The sequence below is a fragment of the Schistocerca gregaria genome, chromosome 4, assembly GCF_023897955.1.
Source record: "Schistocerca gregaria isolate iqSchGreg1 chromosome 4, iqSchGreg1.2, whole genome shotgun sequence".
Lineage (NCBI taxonomy): Eukaryota > Metazoa > Arthropoda > Insecta > Orthoptera > Acrididae > Schistocerca > Schistocerca gregaria.
In genome coordinates this window covers 512,815,679-512,829,135 of record NC_064923.1, presented here as the reverse complement: position 1 = coordinate 512,829,135, position 13,457 = coordinate 512,815,679, and the positions used below count along the sequence as shown (strand labels likewise).

Here is a 13,457-nt window from a genome sequence, read left to right as displayed (position 1 = left end):
TGCAAACAAGTTGTTTTCACAGAAATATTTATAAGCCTCCCTCTTTTTTGTAGCGGCTCTTTATTCCAGTTCTTCTGCTGAGTCATTTTTAGCAATGAGTGTAATCTCATCTCAAAACTGCGATGCTTGATTTACTTAAAAAGAATGTTTGAAAAGTTGTAAGTAGATTGTCTAGAGAGAAATGCATTAACGAGTAACCTGTCACTCAGATTATCCGTTTCCACGATACAGTCGCAATACCAGTATCCTTAAACAATTCATCTCAGCATACTCCCGGTATTTGGTTTGGCCGGTAACAACTTCGAAGTAGATCACTCAGCTTCGACGTTTTCAGTGCCCTATATCTATACAAAGAAGTAGTTTTATATGCCATTTGTTTCACATAGGAAGCATACCGTATTTTATCGTATCCCTTATCAAACTGAACATTGTCTCTTTGTTTAGACACGCGTTAGTGGTTTCTCAAATGAAATTTTCTGTCACGCCATATAATTGCTGCCATTACATTCCACCGTAGATGTTACGATTACATGGTCGCTTCAGAGAAAGGGCTATTCGCAGCATCACCGTTGCTCAGCACATTTGCAATTTGCTTGTGCTGCACTCTCCAGCTGAGCAGATGCTGCTTTGGCCAGCTGTTGCGGTGACCTTGACCGGCGTCCGGACCCACCACACGTCTCTTCCCCCACCACTGGCAGCCAACGCTGTGGGACGCTCGCCAGTAGTGAGTAGCAATTGTTTTACTAGTGTATGCCGGGCGGACGCGGGATGCTCGATTTTGTAACAAGTGGTTTGTAAACAGAATTATTGTTTTATTTACTTTCGTGTCTTTGCTCACACATCACTGATGTTTTAAGACTTCCGTGGGAAACATCGAATCTTTCTTGTAGGAGATACGTGTGAAGTGATGTTCGAAATAGTACTTTGCTTCACGTTTGCTTTCGAAACGCTGGAAAGTTATACGGACGAATCTAGACAAAAGAAAAACCATCAAGTTTCCGCCAGTTGTCAGTAACATTTACTTACTTATTGATTTACTTTGCACCAGTTGGCGTTTCTGCTTTCCTGTTAAGGGACTGAAAGGTGCTGCGTTGTTTATGGGACAATGAAGTGATAGTTTTAGATGACCAAAAGTGCTCTATAAATCGCATGTAATGGTCAGCAGCATGCAGTGGGTGAATTGCTAAACAAGACGTAAAATTGTGTAGGTCGTTGGCTCCAGAGAGCAGCCTCAAAATTGGGCTGTCATTCAATCAAGAACTGAGTTACCGGCACTTTTAAACATTTCTTTGCAATCAGAACACCAGGAATTGTTGATAGCGACATATTCGTCCTAGGTGAAGCAGTCAACTTTACTGATACAGAATGCATACGCTGTACGATACGGGACAACTTTAAAAATGAACTGTTGTAACTTTTAAGTGCACGATTTTGTTAAGATGTGCATGAGAATAGGCGGTTGGATTACAACAAACACATCTTCACTGTTGATAAATGTATTCCAGAGAAACAGACTCGTACACTGTACAGAATGACACTATCGGCACAAGTATTTACACACTACACAGAGATGCTTTGGAGCGGACTACACAGCTGCCCCAAAGAGCACACGCAGAAAGGAGAAACATAAGCCAGACGCCTCATTAGTTTTTGAGACACTGGAAATGGCGCTGAATTCAAATGACAGCCACCGCATTAACTACACAGAACCACAACATGAACGGGCTCTAATGTGTGTTTATTGATTTATTTATTTCTTACACCATGGATCCAACTGTGAGAAATTCACATAGAAGTAGTGTGTGTCAATTTTTACATTGTTAATGACAAGTACTTATACACTATGTTTACAAGTAAAGATTAGAAAGTTACATAACTACTACAATGATCCATAACACTACATGATGAAATGAGAAACCTTATGCCTACAGATTACAAAGCATAAAACATAGTAATTTAAATATGAAAAGGTCATATAACCCAGAGGGTTAAATATAAGCAGTTGACAGTAAAAGTGTTACATATGTGACAAGAATGTACAGCTTAATGTTCAATTCAAATGATAATGCATCTTATTTTATTTTAAGGCAGTTTCTCACTGTGTTTCATAAACTCTTCCAAACTGTAAAATGGCATGGCTAAAAGAAATTGCTTCAGAAGCTCTTTAAATGGAGATTTGTTGGCTATTTCACATTTTATATCTGGAGGAAGAGCATTAAATATCTTTATACCAGAGTACTATACACGCTTCTTCACAACCTTCAAATCTTTACCTTCAGTGTTGTACTGATGGCATTCACTGTTAGCTTTGTATAAATCAGTGTTTTTACTTATGAAACATGTAAGTGAATATATGTATTGAGAAGTAGTTGTAAGAATTCCCAGATTCTGGAATAGGCTTCTGCAACTGCATCTAGGGTCTACACCACATCACTCTTATAACACACTTCTCAGCAATGAATATTTTCTTTCCACGAGGTTGATTTCCCCAGAAAATAATGCCATATGCCATCAAAGAATGGAAGTAACAAAAAGTACTCTGATTTTTAATGCTTAAGTTTGCACTGTCAGAGATGATTCACACTGCAAAAATCGAAGAGAGTAGTCTCTTGTAAAGATCTAAAATATGATGGGACCAGTTCACTCTACAGTCAATCTTCACACCTAGAAACTTTGTTACTTCCACTCTTTCTGTGACTTGTGTGGCACATTTAACAGTGATTTTTTCCTCACTTTTGACAATTGGGGTGAACTGAATATAATTAGCCTTACTAAAGGTTAGTGAAAGACCATTTGGAGTAAACCATTTCATTAAATTTATAAGAGTAATATTAATTTTCCCATTTATCAGCATTAGTCATTATGTTCAAGTCATGTGCAAAGATGGTAAAATTACACTGTATCATGGTAGAGTAAGGTAAATAATTTATAAATAACAGGAACAGTAAAGGACCAAGAATAGAGACCTATGGCACTTACAATTTATGTTTCTCCATTCTGATTAAATCATTCCACCACACAAATTGTCTGACTTATCTAAGACTACTTTCTGTTTCTTATCTGTCAGGTATGACTGAAACCAGTTGTTTTCTACACCACTTATTCCTAGATGGTCTGCATTCAGTAATAGTATTTGGTGGTTCACACTGTCAAAGGCTTTAGATAAATCACAAAATAACCATGTTGTCACCATTTTCTCATTTAGAGATTCCAAAACCTTATCTATAAGGCATATATCGCTTGTTCAGTTGACAGACCTTTCCAAACTAATGTTTGCTAAGAATATTGAATTTATGTAGGTGTTCTAAAATTCTGGAATACATATGTTTTTCTAGTACCTTTGAAAACACAGTCAGGAGAGAAATTGGTCTGAAATTTGTAACATCAGTTTTCTCCCCTTTCTTAAAGAGAGGCTTCACAATAGCATACTACTTTAGTCTGTCAGGAACAATTCCTTGTTGCAAAGAGGCATTGAAAATGTGACACAGTATACTGCTTACGGAAGCACAACACAGTTTTAACAATTTTCTAGAAATATTGTCTACCCCACAGGAGTTCTTAGTTTTCATGGAGGCAATTGTTCTATCAGTTTGTGATTCACAGAACCGTTGCAGCCTATTTGTTCAGACACACATTGGAAGTGTTTGCTATAGATTTCAGCTATGATCTCAGAATTTTGCTCAAGATTCCCTTCGTGTTTTTTATTGTTCCCTGTCTCCTTGCTAACTACTTGACAGGCAGTCTTCATTTTATTATTATCAATTTCTTTTACATAATACAGTGCTTCTGATGTCTGAATAACTTTCTTTAGGATTTTACAATACATTTTATAATTCTGATTAAATCTCTGTCCCTGGACCCTCTGGTTGCTCTATAAAGTTCCCTCTTACATTTACATGACACTCTAATACCCTTTGTGATCCATGGCTTTTTTAAGGATGTGGAAATATTGTTCCTAGCAAACTTTTTAGAAAAAGCTTCTTCAAAGTGGGATAGGAATTCATTTATGAATTTGTTAAACTTTATATCAACATTATCTACTCTGTGCCCTGAATTCCAGTCTTGATGCTGCAGCGTACGGTTAAAAATTTTCTGGGACTCTTTGTTCATAAATCTGATTGCCTTCCAGGATGGGACTGTTTTCTTGAGAGGTCTGTAGTCAGGTAGAGTGAGAAGCTGTCTATCATGGCCTGATGTGCCATTTAAGATCGGGGTGACAGTGAAGCTCTGGTATAAACTTACATCCAAAAATATACTGTTGCACTGACATCTTTCATTGCCTTGTGGTGGCCTTCAGTCCGTAGACGCAGTGCTCCACGTTAGTTCATCCTGTGCATGCTTCTTCACTTTAGGTTTAACTGCAGTCAACACCAATTTGGACTTGCATATTTTATACAAGCCTTGGCCTTCTTCCAGAATTTACATCTGTCACACTTACTTCCACATCAAACTGATAATTCCTTGATATCTTAGGATGTCTCTTATCAACTACTCCCTTGATTTAATTAAATTGTACAATAATTTTCTTTTTTCCCTGTTGGCTTCAGTACCTTCTTATTAATTATCCAACCTACCCATGCAATTTTCACCTGGCTTCTTCTGTACATGTTCACAGGAACATGCCTCTCCCAGAACCAGTACCTACATTTTATTTTCAACTGCTGTGTTTTGTACTTAACTGCAAGTGTTGAGTGTTAATTTGTGTATATTTGAGTCTGATGAAGATACCTCACTGATATTTACAATAAATCCTATAAGTACCAAAATTTAATAAATAGAATTAGTTTCTACTTACAGATGTAAGTTCAAATGGCTCTGAGCACTATGGGACTTAACATCTGTGGTCATCAGTCCCCTAGAACTTAGAACTACTTAAACCTAACTAACCTAAGGACATCACACACATTCATGCCCGAGGCAGGATTCTAACCTGTGACCGTAGCAGTCACGCGGTTACAGACTGAGCGCCTATAACCGCACGGCCACCGCGACCAGCTACAGATGTAAGTGTGGTTTATGGTAAGCCTACTCATCTGTAATGCAATCTGAGGTCTAGGTTAACTTGGAAGATGATAATTAGATTGTGAGTTGGTGGAGCGAACATGTGTAAATGCAGAAAACCTGCATGTGGTAACAAATTGACAGCTAGTGAAGCATAATGTTTACATGTACACTGCACTGAAAAATTTAAGTGGAGGGGGGGGGGGGGGTCCAATATGTCACTTTTACCAAACACTGGCCCTACTAGTTCTGTGAATACTTTAATTGCAAACAGATTGTGAAAAACTTGATTTTAGAAATGATTCAGCTCTAAAGTAACAACTTGGGGACCAGTCTCCAATGAGAAATAAAAGAAATTGTATTTTTTTAAAAAGAAAGGTATGCTATTCTCAATTAGCAAATACAAAAGTGTTACAATGAATTGTAACAGTTCAAATTACAAGTTTCTGCCAACTTTTTTTATGGAATGGTGTGAACAAAAGATAAAAGATAGGTATCAGTTATCCACATTCAAGTCTTGAGACACCAAATGAGGGGGAGAGGATATGACCAGAAATGTTAATAATAGGGAGGATAGCATTGTGTGGTGTTGATATAGAAGAAACATTAATCGCAGTCTCAGTTTGCCCATATTCCTTTGCCATTTATTCCTACTCTCTCTTACTGTGTGTACCCCCCCCCCCCCCTCCCCACCCCCCCACTCCATCATTTTGCTTGCATTTATGAAATTCATTTAATATTTCCAGAATAAAAATCCCTCTCCCCCACATACAAACAGAACTTTTAGTTTATTTTTATGTGTATTTGTTCTAATTTTACTGTGCAACTGCGACATGAACCATGTAAGTCAGAAATTACATAAGAAGAAACCAGTAACTAGTAATCTTGTGAACCATACTAATATCTGAATCCCCGTTGTAACCATTTTGTCCTGGTGTGGGAGAGTGACAATAAGTTATTGCTATAATGCTGCTGTACATCAAAATGTCTTCCCTTCCTTTGAGCATTTGGAAGTTTTTAAACCATCAAAAATAGGGCTTGTTACAAAACAGGAAATGTGTTGTATTTAAGCATTACAGATCTGTGGTTTAACATCATTAGAGCAGGAGTTGATGTAGGAAACAAGCCCCATTCATTCATGTTCTGTAAATCCCATCATGAAGGAGAGCCTTCAGGGATATGGAACAAAACAAGTTATATATGTTTATGGGCTGAAGCAATCACCACAGCCTAATTCTGTAAAATATAGTAATGTAGGGGTTGGTTGTACAATGACTACTTCTGGGTGGTGCTTGTCAGGCAGTGCTCGACCACAATCTGGGACATTTTGGGTTCATTTGATGGTGAGGGAGACACAGACATTGTAGGAGTCTGCAAAAAGCAATTGATGAACAAAACAATTCTTTGTTGTTCAGTGTGCTGTGGACAGTTATATGGGAGCACCCTTTGTCTCAGGCATTCTCTAATAAAATCAAGCAATGGAAACTCCAGGTAGAAATATCAACAATGTAGGGAAAGATAGATTGCTACTTACTGTAAAGATAGTACATTAAGTTGCAGGCAGGTATAGTTAAAAGACACTTACACAAAGTTTTCAACTACAGACTTAATCATCAAAAGAGAAACACGTGCCATTCATACGCACAAGCAAGCTCACATTATGCATACATAACTGCCAATCTGACAGCTCACACCAGAATGCCAAGCTAGTAACCATTTTCTTTCCTCAGTGTGATAGGCATAGCAAACAGCTTAGGGCATACCCATTTTGCCTGGGAGGTGGCATGCTGAATTGAGCATTGCTGAGAAGCTGGGGTGCTGAGAGTGTGGAGGCAGTCACGGCCCTCAGCTAGAAGCAGGCGGCCAGTGACAAGACAGCGAAGGCATCTTAACACTGTAGTTGGTGGTGTCCTAGTGGTGTGACAGCAGGTAGTGCTTTACAAGAAGATGAACCCTAGATTGTAGGCTGCAGTACTAAATCATGCAGCGGCAGTTCCTCAGAAGCGCAGAGCTGGGTGGTAGTCTGTTCGCATCTCAGACCAAGAGTTGGCGGCAGATAAGTCTTGTGAGGAAGGCAGCAGAGTATTGGCTGCCAAGGACATCATAGTTACTGTTATTCATACCTGGTTATTCATGAAAATTTTAAGTTTAGGAATACATATTAGTACCAGTGTTAACAAGTATGCATGACACACTATAGCGCATGCCCTCTCAAGGCTTTAGCCAGTTCCAGTACAACATCCGTTGCAGCCGTACTGAAGTCACGAAGTGGGGCCGAGGCTGTTTTTTTCCAGATAAGTTATTGCAATATGACATGTATTACAGTATTATAGTTTTTAGTTTTTGATGTTGACCATTATGAACAAATTGTAGTTACTTTTATTCTCAAGAAGGTTGGGTTATCCCAACTGAAACCTAAGTAAATCTGGGTAAACATTGCAACTGAGGCTGTTGTTAATTTAAAATTTACAGTCTAGACTCTAAGGACATGTCCGACATGGACTGGGCACCAAAACATTGTTCACTTGACCAGGAGCTGGTTTGGGTCATAACGAGATTCAATGGAGGCACATTTAAAAATAGAAACCAGCAGTTAATGTGACACTGCAAGAAAGTTGGCTGATAATATCTGTTGCTTTTTGTTTGTTGGTCATCCACTTAATACGTCCAGCAGCCACAAGGAGTAAGCTATCTCTTATGATTTTGTTGTAGAACCTCTGATTGCCCTATCCCTACCCTCAGGAGTCTAGCCAGTAGACGTTAGGTATGGGTCTTGTGATCCCAGTGTTCATTAGCAGAGAAGTGGTTAACATCAACAATTCTCTGTAACTATATGATCTGTACATGCTTCGATGCAATAGCGGAACATGGTACATCATATGGAATGAAGACCTTGACTTCACTGCCATGATTGTGAAGATGGTTCAAATGGGGAGGGGGAGTATAAAAAGAAGCTCAGTCACCTTCAGGGTGTGTTAAGTGCTTGTGGGGTGGATGGTTTTTAAGGCAAGATACTCATTAGTGGCTAACCTCTGCAGAACCCACTGCATCTCAGTCATACACATCCTCAGCCCGTACACATCCTCCATGAAGTCCCAATCTCTCCCTATGTGATTTCCATATTTTTGGAGCCCTGAAGAAAGACTTTAATGTTGTAGATTTGCTTTGGATGAAGAGGTGTATGCCTGGATACAATCATGGCTCTGTAGGGAACTGCAAACATTTTTCGATGAATGCATTGACCACCTTGTCTCACAGTGGGATAAATGTATTAACAGTTGTGGTAATTACTTTTGAAATAATACACAACTTTTTTACTTTATTTTTACATCTATCTTATTTTCATTTGACTGCTCCCTTATACTCTGTATGCAGGACAAGTACTCTTCTGTGTGGGAAACTGCTACCTTTGTGCAGTGGACCACTGACCAATCAAGGTAAGTCCTACATTACTCAATGCCATAACACAGGTCCAAAAATATGCAGGTAGAACTGTGACAGAATAAATGGATACAAAATCAATGTAGCCTTTGATTGAGATGTTCACTCAGCTCAAAAGCAAAGGATCCGATCAGTTCTGGAAGCAATGCTGCAAATTTTGAGCTCTGCTTACATCACGTGCACAATGCCAGGAGGCTTCACCACTTCTGCCAGCCACCTGTACGAACCCAAGCAACAGACCTCAGTGGGGTGACATGAGCCACAACTTGCAGATGGTGCCTTGAATGCTCGACAGCTACAGACACAGTCTCCTCCAAACATCTCGGATGAGCCCTACACACCCCCGTCCGTGGCTGCCAAATCAAGTGTACATTGGATTTCTTTGTGGGCTAGGATTTTGTTCCCTAAGGGGCTCATAATCCCTCCTTGTGCCTTCTCAGACCCTGCTGAAGGAGTGGCCACCTGTACACACTTAGGGTGAATGAGCAAGGAAGGCCAGATGGCCAGCCTCCACATTAACATTCCATCTCGTGCAAAATTCAGCATGCCCTCTTTTCACATGATATCCTGCAAACTGCACATAAAGGTCAACAGGCGGAATCCATATTCCTAGATTTCCAAAAAGCATTTGACATTGCACCCTACTACAGAAGGTTAATGGAGGTAGGCAAAGATAGGAGCATATGGTATAGGTTCCCAGATATGTGAGTGGCTCAAAGGCTTCTTGAGTAGTAGAACCTAGCACATTATCTCAACGGTAAGTGTTCAACAGAGACAATGGTACTGTCAGCAGTGCCCCAAGGAAGTGGTATAGGACCACTGCTATTTTCTCTATAGATAAATGATCTGGCAGACAGGGTGAGCGAGTGAGTGCAAGATGATAGACTAAATTTCCAGTTGGTGTGATGAATGGCAGCTCGCTCTAAATGTAGAAAAACTTAAGTTACTACAGATGAGGAGGATAAACAAACCTGTAATATTCAAATATAGCATAATTGGTGTGGTGCTTGACACAGTCACATTGATTAAATATACAAGCATAAGTTTCAAAGCGAAATGAAATGGAGTAAGCATGTAGGCTAAGGATTGTATTAGGGAAGGTGGAAAGGTTGGCTTCTATTTGTTGGGAGAATTTTAGGAAAGTTTGGTTCATTGGTGCAACCCATTCTTGAGTACTGTTAGAGTGTTTGGGATCCTCACCAGCTCAGGTGAAAGGAAGAAATTGAGGCAATTTATCTGTGAGCTGCTATATCTTTTACTGGTAGATTTGAACAACATGCAAGTATTATGGAGATACTTTGGGAACTCAAATGGGAAACCCTGGAGGGAAGAGGCATTCTTTCACAGACAGCACATTTGTGAGAAAATTTAGAAAAGTGGCATTTGAAGCTGTCTGAAGAACATTTCTATGTTGGGACCATGAAAACAAGATAAAGGAAACTGGGGCTCGTATAGAAAGTAGTTTTTCCTTTGCTCTATTTGTGAATGGAACAGGACAGGAAATGACTAGTAATGGTACAGGCTACTATCCACCATGCACCATACAGTGGCGTGTAGAGTATGTGTGTAAATGTAAATGTAGAATGCATTACCACCCACCACTTATCATGTGGTGCCGTAGCATCCATCTCGTTGTGTATACTGGGAGGTGCCTTGTCAACAGAGCGCGTGAGCAAAACAAGAGACACCGAGGTGTCCAATGTGACATGTCAACTCTCTCTTACTGCTACATCCAGAAGCAGAAGTCTGAAGACAGCTGTCTGTGGCAGAAAGCATCTTCAGATGTTCGCAAACTGTGACCAGTTCCTTCTGCGTTACAGATAGCATGCATATGCCCTGTACATCCTAGTACTACTAACTTAAGAATTAATTATAAATTTAAATATGTAACTTACTATCTACCAGCATGTCACCAACGAAGGCTGATGCCTTGCTGAGCTTTGTAGCTGGATGTTCAAAATAAATGTCACCTGCGCTACTAAAACACAAGATTACACATCTCAAGTAAAAAACAACAACACATGCACTGAATTTAAGAATTAACCTAAGAATGCATAAAAATCACATAAAAAATTAAATATGTAAGGTGCTCTTCTGCTGGCATGTCACAGGTGAACATCTTACGTGGAGTTATGAAATTTCAACGAAGAGCAGAAAATCCAAACAATTATGAAAAAAATAGATTACTACTCACCAAAAAATGGTAACATTGAGCTGCAGACAAGCACAATGAAAAGACAGTTACACAGTGAGCTTCTGGCCAAAGCCTTACTTAGAAAAGAAAGGAAAATGCAACATTCACACAAGCATCACACTTCATGCACACATGAACGCTATTTCCAGTCTTTTCACTGTTCCTGCCTGCAACTCAATGTGTCATATTTATGGTGAGTAAAAATCTATCCTTTCCATAATAGTTGATATTCCAACCTGGACTTTTTGTTTTTAAACCATTAAAATAATTGTGTTTCATATGTCAGATTGAAGAAGATCTATAAGGGATGCACACCTAGCTTTTGTGTGCCATTTGCATGTACACTCATTAGATCAGCTGTGAGGGCAAGTTCATTAAGAGATATCTAGTTCTGGCACGAACAGCTGTATGTGTAATGTCCAGATTTAAAAAAAAAATATATGGAAAGCTCTGAATTGACTCAGAGAACTAAAGAGACCCATCAACCACTGAATGAAGGTAGCTGTGAATGGAAATGTTCTCAGAATTCGAATCCCCCCCTTTTTTTTAGTGCCATTCATGTCTCAAATTATTTTTTTTTTCCATAACTCGTGTTGTAAATCACTTCATATTTTTTCAGTGATTTTTAAGAGGGAGGAGGAGGGGGTGCAACTGTCCCATTCTTTAATTTTAGAAAAAAAGTAAAATTAAATTAATATACAAAATTTTATATGGGCAGTTCCTCCATGTTTTCATAAACGACAAGTCAGAAAGGATGTTTAGGAAAAAAATTGTCAACCTACTTGTTTCCACATAAAAATTGCAGCCAATTCTCAAATGTTCACAGTTTGCTGTACGTTGCATAAGATGTTTTGCAATTACCTACTGCCAATAGGATGTATATAAAGCAAAAAAAATTGCATGAATTTATCAAGTCAAGTTTAATTGCAGTACACAATATCTCAGTTCTCAGCTAGATAGTGGGTTTCAAGGCCTGGGTGATTTGATATGGAATGCTCCATTAACCAAGTCGGCTATTTATGCACACTCCCCAGAACAACCCAAACTTTCACATCATACTGTATGTTCATTCCATTTCATAACGCTTTGCAGCATTATACCTAGAGGTTTAATTATCATAACTGCATCTAGCAGCACACCACCAATACTGTATATCAGCATTACAGGGTCATTTTTCCTACTCATAACCTACATTTTTCTACTTTTGGAGCAAGCTCTCATTTGTCACACAAAATAGAAACCCTGTCTAAATCATATACTTTCATTTTTATTCGACTGCCCCTTCCAAATAACTTTGCTGTCTCTTGGCACTCTGTGGTTTAGACATTATGACTGGCAGTACTCTACAGACACTTTTACTTATCTGCTCCTACTTCTGTAAATAGCAACTGCTATTTTGGAAATGTAGTCATTATAGAACTTAATAACTCTGTTTGTAGAAGAGTCAGAACTGTTGTAGCACTGGAGTGTGCTACATAGCATAATTGCAGGAACTGTGGCAACATGTCGACTTTTATCCCTGTTGGGCATGGCTTCCCCATTTGCACCTGTATTTCACAAAAACAAAGTAATCCATGATTGCCGGCTCTCTCTGTGGCAACTGGAAACACCATCATTGAATGGATATGACGCACTGATGGACATGTTGCGGAAGCAGAAGATAGTTGGCGAGTGCCATTCGGAGGCTGCTGTTCAGAACTGAGGAGGCACGTGACAAATAATGTGCTTGAGTGATGGAGGCCTCTTGTGGTAAAGCTATATACTGAGGGTTGAGTGAGTACACAGTAATTTTCATAGATCAAATCATATTTCAACTTATCGAATGTCCACTAAAAATATACTATTTTAAATTTTAAAAACTTTTGTCTCTTACCAAAGGATATGCTGCAATGGTTAAGTCACTGAACTCATGTTGTCTAAGAGTAGGATTCAAATCCTGTTCAGATAGATATAGGTTTTCCATTGTTTCACTTCAGATGAAAGCTGGAATTGTCCTTTTGAAAAGACAATGTCCAAGCATTGCTTCTGTTGAATTTCTAATGAATTCATCATCAAAAAATTGTAAAACCCTCGCCTTCATTCCTTTTTTAAAATCTATCATCCTCCTTTTGTTTATTCCCAACTTGAATATGATTATACAATGTATGAAGCAGCAGGCATGTGTAACTCGAAGTAGTTAGATACTGTTCATTTTAAGGGGAACAGCCATGTGACCTCTAGTTACCCAAGAAGAATGAAACAGCATATCTTGGTAGTGGCACCTGTTTTAAGGATCTAGCCACTGCTGTAACTATTGACACAAAATAATTTCACCAGTAAATCTGATGAGTAGTAGTTTAAAAGTAGACATAATGTCTTACACAGTTTGACATTGTAGATGTTAAGAGTCTGAATCATAACAGGAGCAGTTCACTGACCTGGCTGATTATAACACCCAAACTAATTTTAGAAACAAGAAAATACAAGAACCATTGCACCACCTATGATTGTAGTTAAATCAGCTATTAAGTATTTTTTTTTTTTTTTATCATCATGATTTTGTATATACTCCCCGATATAAGCAAGTCAATATCCTTAGGTGCTAATTTATTTTTATAGGGATTATTTCATAAAGCAGTTAAGTAGATGATGAGATGATGTCACTACAGCCAGAAGTTCTTCATTGGCTCACATTTGGTCAAACAGTGTACTAACAGAGACAATGATGGGGGAACATTTCTGATACTGTACCAATATTCAAAACCAAGGAAAGGTTTCCTTATTTTGGGTACCAGAACATGTGGGAAATAATATTTCCAACACAGTAGCCACAGATGTCTGC

General features: G+C 38.8%; 1 protein-coding gene across 2 annotated transcripts in view; it reads left to right on the top strand.

Annotated features, from left to right (window-relative positions):
* The first annotated feature begins 620 nt into the window (after positions 1-620).
* LOC126266904 (UDP-glycosyltransferase UGT5-like) overlaps positions 621-13,457 on the top strand; it is a 70,056-nt gene continuing 57,219 nt past the window's right edge. Inside the window, exon 1 of one of the 2 annotated variants that reach the window (XM_049971580.1) lies at positions 621-724. The gene's annotated coding sequence lies outside the window, so the exon portion shown is untranslated. Of the gene's footprint in view, positions 791-13,457 lie in introns of both variants that reach the window. The other variant, XM_049971581.1, reaches the window with a different exon arrangement.